Consider the following 10,210-nt stretch of genomic DNA (forward strand, 5'->3'; position numbering starts at 1 on the left):
TACGTGATGCAATCCAGAAAAGCTCAGGATCTAGCCATCAAGTATGAGAAATATGCGAAAGAATGAGCCTGATGAGAGCAAATCCCAGACCTATCCCAGACCTAACTTGCGTTGTCCTCTAAAACATTGATGGAAACCAGGTTTAACTGACTGTTTCAGTGTTGTACTTCATTACTACGTGATGCAATCCAGAAAAAGCTCAGGATCTAGCCATCAAGTATGAGAAATATGCGAAAGAATGAGCCTGATGAGAGCAAATCCCAGACCTATCCCAGACCTAACATGCGTTATCCTCAAAAATATTGTTCGAAACCTGGTTTAATCGACTGTTTCAGTGTGGTACCCCATTACTATGTGATCCAAACCAGAAAATAACACAGGATCTGTTCAACGAGTATGTGAAGAAAGCGAAAGTATGAGTCTGATGAGGGCTAATCCCAGACCTATCCCAGACCTAACTTGCGATATCCTCTAAAATATTGATCGAAACCAGGTTTAATTGACTGTTTTATTGTGGTACCATACTACTACGGGATCCAAACCAGAAAAAACCCAGGATCTGTTCAACAAGTATGTGAAAAACGCGAAAGTATGAGCCTGATGAGGGCAAATCCCAGACCTATCCCAGACCTAACATGCGTTATCCCCAAAAATATAGATCGAAACCTGGTTTAATCGACTGTTTCAGTGTGGTACCACATTACTATGTGATCCAAACCAGAAAATAACCCAGGACCTGTTCAACGAGTATGTGAAGTGTGCGAAAGTATGAGTCTGATGAGCGCAAATCCCAGACCTATCCCAGACCTAACATGCGTTATCCTCTAAAATATTTATCAAGACCAGGTTTAATTGATTGTTTCAGTGTGGACCCACATAACTACGTGATCCAAACCAGAAAAAACCCAGGATCCGTTCAACAAGTATGTGAAGAATGCGAAAGTATGAGTCTGATGAGTGAGAATCCCAGGACTAACCTAGACCTAACATGCGTTATCCTCAAAAATATTGATCGAAACCTGGTTTAATCGACTGTTTCAGTGTGGTACCACATTACTATGTGATCCAAACCAGAAAATAACCCAGGATCTGTTCAACGAGTATGTGAAGTTTGCGAAAGTATGAGTCTGATGAGGTCAAATCCCAGACCTATCCCAAACCTAACTATGCGTTATCCTCTAAAATATTGATCATAACCAGGTTTAATCGACTGTTTCAGTGTGGTACCACATTACTACGTGATCCAAACCAGAAAAAACCCAGGATCCGTTCAACAAGTATGTGAAGAATGGGAAAGTATGAGTCTGATAAGTGAAAATCCCAGGCCTAACCTAGACCTAACATGCGTTATCCTCAAAAATATTGATCGAAACCTGGTTTAATCGACTGTTTCAGTGTGGTACCACATTACTATGTGATCCAAACCAGAAAATAACCCAGGATCTGTTCAACGAGTATGTGAAGTATGCGAAAGTATGAGTCTGATGAGGTCAAATCCCAGACCAATCCCAGACTTAACTTGCGTTATCCTCTAAGATATTGATGGAAACCAGGTTTAATCGACTGTTTCAGTGTGGTACCACATTACTACGTGATCCAAACCAGAAAAACCCCAAGATCAGTTCAACATGTATGAGAAGAATGCGAAAGTATGAGTCTGATGAGTGAAAATCCCAGGGCTAACCTAGACCTAACATGCGTTATCCTCTAAACAATTGATCCAAACCAGGTTTAATGGACTGTTTCAGTGTGGTACCGCACTACTACGTGATACAAACCAGAAAAAACCCTCGATCAGGTCAACATGTATGTTAAAACTGCGAAAGTATGACCCTGATCAGGGCAAATCCCAGGCCTAACCTAGACCTAACATGCGCTGTCCTCTAAAATATTGATGGAAACCATGTTTAATTGACTGTTTCAGTGTTGTACTTCATTACTACGTGATCCACTCCAGAAAAAACCCAGGATCTGTTCAACGAATATGTGAAGTGTGCGTAGGTATGAGTCTGATGAGGGCAAATCCCAGACCTATCCCAGACCTAACTTGCGTTATCCACTAAAATATTGATCGAAACCAGGTTTAACCGACTGTTTCAGTGTGGAACCACTTTACTACGTGATCCAAACCAGCAAAACCCAGTTTCAGTTCAACAAGTATGTGAAGAATGCGAAAGTATGAGTCTGATGAGTGAAAATCCCAGGCCTAACCTAGACCTAACATGCGTTGTCCTCAAAAATAGTGATCGAAACCTGGTTTTATCGACTGTTTCAGTGTGGTACCACATTACTATGTGATCCAAACCAGAAAATAACCCAGGATCTGTTCAACGAGTATGTGAAGTGTGCGAAAGTATGAGTCTGGTGAGGGCAAATCCCAGAGCTATCCCAGACCTAACATGCGTTATCCTCTAAAATATTTATCAAGACCAGGTTTAATTGATTGTTTCAGTGTGGACCCACATAACTACGTGATCCAAACCAGAAAAAACCCAGGATCCGTTCAACAAGTATGTGAAGAATGCGAAAGTATGAGTCTGATGAGTGAAAATCCCAAGCCTAATCTAGACCTAACATGCGTTATCCTCAAAAATATTGATCGAAACCTGGTTTAATCGACTGTTTCAGTGTGGTACCACATTACTATGTGATCCAAACCAGAAAATAACCCAGGATCTGTTCAACGAGTATGTGAAGTGTGCGAAAGTATGAGTCTGATGAGGGCAAATCCCAGACCTATCCCAGACCTAACACGCGTTATCCTCTAAAAGATTTATCAAGACCAGGTTTAATTGATTGTTTCAGTGTGGACCCACATAACTACGTGATCCAAACCAGAAAAAACCCAGGATCCGTTCAACAAGTATGTGAAGAATGCGAATGTATGAGTCTGATCAGTGAAAATCTCAGGCCTTACCTAGACCTAACTTGCGTTGTCCTCTAAAATATTGATGGAAACCAGGTTTCATTGACTGTTTCAGTGTGGTACTACATTACTACGTGATGCAATCCAGAGAAAGCTCAGGATCTAGCCATCAAGTATGAGAAATATGCGAAAGAATGAGCCTGATGAGAGCAAATCCCAGACCTATCCCAGACCTAACTTGCGTTATCCTCCAAAATATTTATCAAGGCCAGGTTTAATTGAATGTTTCAGTGTGGTACCACATTACTATGTGATCCAAACCAGAAAATAACGCAGGATCTGTTCAACGAGTATGTGAAGTGTGCGAAAGTATGAGTCTGATGAGGGCAAATCCCAGACCTATCCCGGACCTAACATGCGTTATCCTCTAAAATATTTATCAAGACCAGGTTTAATTGATTGTTTCAGTGTGGACCCACATTACTACGTGAACCAAACCAGAAAAAACCCAGGATCCGTTCAACAAGTATGTGAAAAACGCGACAGTATGAGCCTGATGAGGGCAAATCCCAGACCTATCCCAGACCTAACTTGCGTTATCCTCTAAAATATTGATCGAAGCCAAGTTTAATCGACTGTTTCAGTGTGGAACCACATTACTACGTGATCCAACCCAGAAAAAAACCCAGGATCTTGTCAACGAGTATGTGAAGTGTGCGAAAGTATGAGTCTGATTAGGGCTAATCCCAGACCTATCCCAGACCTAGCTTGCGTGATCCTGTAAAATATTGATCGAAACCAGGATTAATTGACTGTTTTAGTGTGGTACCACATTACTACGTGATCCAAACCAGAAAAAACCCAGGATCTGTTTAACAAGTATGTGAAAAACGCGAAACTGTGAGCCTGATGAGGGCAGATCTTAGACCTAACCCAGACCTAAGATGCGTTATCCTCTAAAATATTTATCCAGAACAGGTTTCATTGAATGTTTCAGTGTGGTACCACTTTACTACGTGATCGAATCCAGAAATAGCCCAGGATCTAGCCATGAAGTATGAGAAATATGCGATAGTAAGAGCCTGATGAGGGCAAATCCTAGACCTATCCCAGACCTAACTTGAGTTATCCTCTAAAATATTGATCGAAACCAAGTTTTATTGACTGTTTCAGCGTGATACCACATTACTACGTGATACAATGCAGAAACAGCCCAGGATCTAGCCATGAAGTATGAGAAATATGCGAAAGTATGAGCCTGATAAGGGCATATCCTAGACGTAACCCAGACCTAACATGCGTTATCCTCTAAAATATTTATCAAGACCAGGTTTAATTGAATGTTTCAGTGTGGTACCACATTACTACGTGATCCAAACCAGAAAAAACCCAGGATCCGTTCAACAAGTATGTGAAGAATGCGAAAGTATGAGTCTGATGAGTGAAAATCCCAGGGCTAACCTAGACCTAACATGCGTTATCCTCTAAACAATTGATCCAAACCAGGTTTAATGGACTGTTTCAGTGTGGTACCACACTACTACGTGATACAAACCAGAAAAAACCCTCGATCAGGTCAACATGTATGTTAAAACTGCGAAAGTATGACCCTGATCAGGGCAAATCCCAGGCCTAACCTAGACCTAACATGCGCTGTCCTCTAAAATATTGATGGAAACCATGTTTAATTGACTGTTTCAGTGTTGTACTTCATTACTACGTGATCCACTCCAGAAAAAACCCAGGATCTGTTCAACGAGTATGTGAAGTGTGCGTAGGTATGAGTCTGATGAGGGCAAATCCCAGACCTATCCCAGACCTAACTTGCGTTATCCACTAAAATATTGATCGAAACCAGGTTTAACCGACTGTTTCAGTGTGGAACCACTTTACTACGTGATCCAAACCAGCAAAACCCAGTTTCAGTTCAACAAGTATGTGAAGAATGCGAAAGTATGAGTCTGATGAGTCAAAATCCCAGGCCTAACCTAGACCTAACATGCGTTGTCCTCAAAAATAGTGATCGAAACCTGGTTTTATCGACTGTTTCAGTGTGGTACCACATTACTATGTGATCCAAACCAGAAAATAACCCAGGATCTGTTCAACGAGTATGTGAAGTGTGCGAAAGTATGAGTCTGGTGAGGGCAAATCCCAGACCTATCCCAGACCTAACATGCGTTATCCTCTAAAATATTTATCAAGACCAGGTTTAATTGATTGTTTCAGTGTGGACCCACATAACTACGTGATCCAAACCAGAAAAAACCCAGGATCCGTTCAACAAGTATGTGAAGAATGCGAAAGTATGAGTCTGATGAGTGAAAATCCCAAGCCTAATCTAGACCTAACATGCGTTATCCTCAAAAATATTGATCGAAACCTGGTTTAATCGACTGTTTCAGTGTGGTACCACATTACTATGTGATCCAAACCAGAAAATAACCCAGGATCTGTTCAACGAGTATGTGAAGTGTGCGAAAGTATGAGTCTGATGAGGGCAAATCCCAGACCTATCCCAGACCTAACACGCGTTATCCTCTAAAATATTTATCAAGACCAGGTTTAATTGATTGTTTCAGTGTGGACCCACATAACTACGTGATCCAAACCAGAAAAAACCCAGGATCCGTTCAACAAGTATGTGAAGAATGCGAATGTATGAGTCTGATCAGTGAAAATCTCAGGCCTTACCTAGACCTAACTTGCGTTGTCCTCTAAAATATTGATGGAAACCAGGTTTCATTGACTGTTTCAGTGTGGTACTACATTACTACGTGATGCAATCCAGAAAAAGCTCAGGATCTAGCCATCAAGTATGAGAAATATGCGAAAGAATGAGCCTGATGAGAGCAAATCCCAGACCTATTCCAGACCTAACTTGCGTTATCCTCCAAAATATTTATCAAGGCCAGGTTTAATTGAATGTTTCAGTGTGGTACCACATTACTATGTGATCCAAACCAGAAAATAACGCAGGATCTGTTCAACGAGTATGTGAAGTGTGCGAAAGTATGAGTCTGATGAGGGCAAATCCCAGACCTATCCCGGACCTAACATGCGTTATCCTCTAAAATATTTATCAAGACCAGGTTTAATTGATTGTTTCAGTGTGGACCCACATTACTACGTGAACCAAACCAGAAAAAACCCAGGATCCGTTCAACAAGTATGTGAAAAACGCGAAAGTATGAGCCTGATGAGGGCAAATCCCAGACCTATCCCAGACCTAACTTGCGTTATCCTCTAAAATATTGATCGAAGCCAAGTTTAATCGACTGTTTCAGTGTGGAACCACATTACTACGTGATCCAAGCCAGAAAAAAACCCAGGATCTTGTCAACGAGTATGTGAAGTGTGCGAAAGTATGAGTCTGATTAGGGCTAATCCCAGACCTATCCCAGACCTAGGTTGCGTGATCCTGTAAAATATTGATCGAAACCAGGTTTAATTGACTGTTTTAGTGTGGTACCACATTACTACGTGATCCAAACCAGAAAAAACCCAGGATCTGTTTAACAAGTATGTGAAAAACGCGAAACTGTGAGCCTGATGAGGGCAGATCTTAGACCTAACCCAGACCTAAGATGCGTTATCCTCTAAAATATTTATCCAGAACAGGTTTCATTGAATGTTTCAGTGTGGTACCACTTTACTACGTGATCGAATCCAGAAATAGCCCAGGATCTAGCCATGAAGTATGAGAAATATGCGATAGTAAGAGCCTGATGAGGGCAAATCCTAGACCTATCCCAGACCTAACTTGAGTTATCCTCTAAAATATTGATCGAAACCAGGTTTTATTGACTGTTTCAGCGTGATACCACATTACTACGTGATACAATGCAGAAACAGCCCAGGATCTAGCCATGAAGTATGAGAAATATGCGAAAGTATGAGCCTGATAAGGGCATATCCTAGACGTAACCCAGACCTAACATGCGTTATCCTCTAAAATATTTATCAAGACCAGGTTTAATTGAATGTTTCAGTGTGGTACCACATTACTACGTGATCCAAACCAGAAAAAACCCAGGATCCGTTCAACAAGTATGTGAAGAATGCGAAAGTATGAGTCTGATGAGTGAAAATCCCAGGCCTAACCTAGACCTAACATGCGTGATCCTCTAAAATATTGATCGAAACCTGGTTTAATCGACTGTTTCAGTGTGGTACCACATTACTATGTGATCCAAACCAGAAAATAACCCAGGATCTGTTCAACGAGTATGTGAAGTGTGCGAAAGTATGAGTCTGATGAGGTCAAATCCCAGACCAATCCCAGACTTAACATGCGTTATCCTCTAAAATATTTATCAAGACCAGGTTTAATTGATTGTTTCAGTGTGGACCCACACTACTACGTGATCCAAACCAGAAAAAACCCAGCATCCGTACAACAAGTATGTGAAGAATGCGAAAGAATGAGTCTGATGAGGTCAAATCCCAGACCTATCCCAGACCTAACTTGCGTTGTCCTCTAAGATATTGATGGAAACCAGGTTTAATTGACTGTTTCAGTGTTGTACTTCATTACTACGTGATGCAATCCAGAAAAAGCCCAGGATCTAGCCATCAAGTATCAGAAATATCCGAAAGAACGAGCCTGATGAGAGCAAATCCCAGACCTAACCTAGACCTAACATGAATTATTCTCTAAAATATTGATCGCAACCAGGTTTAATCGACAGTTTCAGTGTGGTACCACATTACTATGTGATCCAAACCAGAAAATAACCCAGGATCTGTTCAACGAGTATGTGAAGTGTGCGAAAGTATGAGTCTGATGAGGTCAAATCCCAGACCTATCCCAGACTTAACTTGCGTTATCCTCTAAAATATTGATCGAAAGCAGGTTTAATCGACTGTTTCAGTGTGGTACCACATTACTACGTGATCCAAACCAGAAAAAACCCAGGATCACTTCAACAAGTATAAGAAGAATGCGAAAGTATGAGTCTGATGAGTGAAAATCCCAGGGCTAACCTAGACCTAACATGCGTTATCCTCTAAACAATTGATCCAAACCAGGTTTAATGGACTGTTTCAGTGTTGTACTTCATTACTACGTGATCCAATCCAGAAAAAGCCCAGGATCTAGCCATCAAGTATGAGAAATATGCGAAACAATGAGCCTGATGAGAGAAAATCCCAGGGCTAACCTAGACCTAACATGCGTTATCCTCTAAAATATTGATCCAAACCAGGTTTAATGGACTGTTTCAGTGTGGTACCACATTACTACGTGATACAAGCCAGACATAACACAGGATCCGTTCAACAAGTATGTGAGGAATGCGAAAGTATGAGTCTGATGAGTGAAAATCCCAGGCCTAACCTAGACCTAACATGCGTTATCCTCTAAACAATTGATCCAAACCAGGTTTAATGGACTGTTTCAGTGTTGTACTTCATTACTACGTGATCCAATCCAGAATAAGCCCAGGATCTAGCCATCAAGTATGAGAAATATGCGAAACAATGAGCCTGATGAGAGAAAATCCCAGACCTAACCTAGACCTAACATGAATTATTCTCTAAAATATTGGTCGAAACCAGGTTTAATTGACTGATTCAGTGTGGTCCCACATTACTACGTGATCCAAACCAGAAAAAACCCAGGATCCGTTCAACAAGTATGTGAAGAATGCGAAAGTATGAGTGTGATGTGTGAAAATCCCAGGCCTAACCTAGACCTAACATGCGTTATCCTCAAAAATATTGATCGAAACGTGGTTTAATCGACACTTTCAGTGTGGTGCCACATTACTATGTGATCCAAACCAGAAAATAACCCAGGATCTGTTCAACGAGTATGTGAAGTGTGAGAAAGTATGAGTCTGATGAGGTCAAATCCCAGACCAATCCCAGACTTAACTTGCGTTATCCTCTAAAATATTGATCGAAAGCAGGTTTAATCGACTGTTTCAGTGTGGTACCACATTACTACGTGATCCAAACCAGAAAAAACCCAGGATCACTTCAACAAGTATAAGAAGAATGCGAAAGTATGAGTCTGATGAGTGAAAATCCCAGGGCTAACCTAGACCTAACATGCGTTATCCTCTAAAATATTGATCCAAACCAGGTTTAATGGACTGTTTCAGTGTGGTACCACATTACTACGTGATACAAGCCAGACATAACACAGGATCCGTTCAACAAGTATGTGAGGAATGCGAAAGTATGAGTCTGATGAGTGAAAATCCCAGGCCTAACCTAGACCTAACATGCGTTATCCTCAAAAATATTGATCGAAACCTGGTTTAATCGACTGTTTCAGTTTGGTACCACATTACTATGTGATCCAAACCAGAAAATAACCCAGGATCTGTTCAACGAGTATGTGAAGTGTGCGAAAGTATGAGTCTGATGAGGACAAATCCCAGACCTATCCCAGACCTAACATGCGTTATCCTCTAAAATATTTATCAAGACCAGGTTTAATTGATTGTTTCAGTGTGGACCCACATTACTACGTGATCCAAACCAGAAAAAACCCAGGATCCGTTCAACAAGTATGTGAAGAATGCGAAAGTATGAGTCTGATGAGTGAAAATCCCAGGCCTAACCTAGACCTAACATGCGTTATCCTCAAAAATATTGATCGAAACCTGGTTTAATCGACTGTTTCAGTGTGGTACCACATTACTATGTGATACAAACCAGAAAATAACCCAGGATCTGTTCAACGAGTATGTGAAAAACGCGAAACTGTGAGCCTGATGAAGGCAGATCTTAGACCTAACCCAGACCTAAGATGCGTTGTCCTCTAAAATATTTATCCAGACCAGGTTTCATTGAATGTTTCAGTGTGGTACCACTTTACTACGTGATCGAATCCAGAAATAGCCCAGGATCTAGCCATGAAGTATGAGAAATATGCGATAGTAAGAGCCTGATGAGGGCAAATCCTAGACCTATCCCAGACCTAACTTGCGTTATCCTCTAAAATATTGATCGAAACCAGGTTTTATTGACTGTTTCAGCGTGGTACCACATTACTACGTGATACAATGCAGAAACAGCCCAGGATCTAGCCATGAAGTATGAGAAATATGCGAAAGTATGAGCCTGATAAGGGCATATCCTAGACGTAACCCAGACCTAACATGCGTTATCCTCTAAAATATTTATCAAGACCAGGTTTAATTGAATGTTTCAGTGTGGTACCACATTACTACGTGATCCAAACCAGAAAAAACCCAGGATCCGTTCAACAAGTATGTGAAGACTGCGAAAGTATGAGTCTGATGAGTGAAAATCCCAAGCCTAACCTAGACCTAACATGCGTTATCCTCTAAAATATTGATCGAAACCTGGTTTAATCGACTGTTTCAGTGT

Source organism: Colletes latitarsis, unplaced genomic scaffold (assembly GCF_051014445.1).
Source record: "Colletes latitarsis isolate SP2378_abdomen unplaced genomic scaffold, iyColLati1 scaffold0006, whole genome shotgun sequence".
In the NCBI taxonomy this organism is placed as follows: domain Eukaryota; kingdom Metazoa; phylum Arthropoda; class Insecta; order Hymenoptera; family Colletidae; genus Colletes; species Colletes latitarsis.